Source organism: Arachis ipaensis, chromosome B01 (genome assembly GCF_000816755.2).
Source record: "Arachis ipaensis cultivar K30076 chromosome B01, Araip1.1, whole genome shotgun sequence".
Classification (NCBI taxonomy): domain Eukaryota; kingdom Viridiplantae; phylum Streptophyta; class Magnoliopsida; order Fabales; family Fabaceae; genus Arachis; species Arachis ipaensis.
Window position 1 is genome coordinate 16,198,865 of NC_029785.2, and position 2,225 is coordinate 16,201,089.

The window sequence follows — 2,225 nt, forward strand, 5'->3', positions numbered from 1 at the left end:
TTCCTCATGTGATAGAAGCTTATAACTGTTTCACTACCATAACTATTCGACTCACCTATCGAATGTCTTACTCAATTGTTCATTTCGAATATCTTATTAGATTAGGCCTACCCAATTAATAAGACGATCGAAATCCAATCCGCGTCAATCACTTTCAACCCCACGCTTACGCGTACATCTTTTCGAGAAATTGTCTCTGACTTATCCCGAATCAACTTACTTTCATCGAAAATATTTTTTCGATCAACAATATTATTAATATCGAATTTTTCATCTAATTGATTTGAGAGAAACCCAAATTTCAAAACGTGATGTTTCATTTTAAACATTCAACGTTATCATCAGATAAATCCGACAATAATAAACTTATTTAAATTAAATTCGTCGTCTCCTCTCCCTCACTACTAAAAGTAATCCTAAAGCCCCAAACCCCTCCCTTCCAACTGTCGTAGAGAACTCCGCCACCATTTCAACGTCCTAACCACCCTAGCAAGCCACATTGTGCCGACATCCACTAGTGTGCTCTAATCTTCGTTATTCTGCCACTCCGTTGCTCGTGGAGTGGTTGCCATCACCGCAATGCCGCGTCGAAGCTGCTGTCACCACCAGTACATCGTCCTCCTCCTTCATTTTTTCAAGTACGTCGTTCTCCTTCTCCTTTCTTTTTCCTCTTTTTTAAAAAGTCTAAACTTTTTACATAGTTAATGTGTAAAAGATAATAGTTATTTTTTATGACGTAATATTATGTAATTAGATGTATATACAAAATTATTTTACAATGACAACAAATTAAAATTAAATATTATTTTGTTTTACTTGAAAATCTAGGGTTAATAGAAACTAATAAACAATTATAAGAATGAACTATGGTATCTATAATTATGATGACTACGGTGACTAAACGATTTTAACCATACTTAAAAAGTATATATTGTAAATACTAAAAAAACATTTTTTATGTTTTAATTTTAGTAATACTTTTTAACTACTATTAAAGTTGAATAACTACCATAATCACCATAATCATACACATAATAGCATACATCTAATTATTATAAATAAAATGTTAAAAGTTTTGGTTTCCGATATACGAATTTCTCTTGCCCATATTGGTTTTGGTTAGACAAGATTAAATAACAATACGTTAGGAGAATCAGGAATTTTGAAAAAACTAAAATGCTTTTTTTTTTATAGCCAAAATGCTCTTATTATTAAAGTTTCCCAACTTAACACCATATATAAAATAAAAGGAAAAGTATAGGGTACTAACATATTATCTGCCAACTTCTGCCAACTCTTATTTATAATTGTGTTTCATAGAAGTGTGTTCGTAGATGTGTTTAATAATTAATATATTTTAAATTCATATATAAAGAGAAACATCCAAAAAATATATCTATAAAAATACTTCTATTAAACACAGCTATAAAAAAGACATTTTTATTAGACACATCTACAAACACACTTCCATGAAACACAATTATAAATAAGAGTTAGCAGAAGTTGGCAGATATACTGTTGGTAACGTAGCGGAACCGAAAATAAAAATGAAAAACAACACCTAATGTGGATTAAGTCTTTTACATATCACTCTCTTGTTAAGGAATGTGTTCATCGTACGTACCACTGCGTATGAAATTTCTTATGTATAACAAACACCATATTTTAAAACAAAATTAAAAAATAACACCTAATGTGGATTAAGTTTTTCACAGGTCACTCTCTTCTTAAAAATGTGTTCCTGGGACAGGTATGTATAAAATTTCTTATGTAAGGAGCAAACACTTTAATTAATTACAATTTTTTTCCCGTTGACGCGAGGGTGTTATTTTTCAAGGAAAATGGTAATTTTTTATTTATTTGATTGCTATTTTAGTTCAAATTGTTAATTGGTGTTTAAATTATTAAGTTTTAGATTAATTTATTAAGGGTTTTTTAAATTTTGTACGATATTCACAAATAAGCATATTTATAAATATTTTTGTCATTTCAATTTAGCTATGAATTATACGGTCATATATTAAGGGTGTATATGAATTGAGTCAGTCAAATTTAATTAAATTTAAATTTGATTAGAATATTTCAATGGGTCTATTTTAAAGACTCAAACCTAATCCTAACTTGACCCAAAATAAGATGGATTAAGTTGGGTCGACTCAATACATAATTATTGTATACAATTATGTAAATTTTATATAATAAATTAATAAAATTTTACTTTTAAT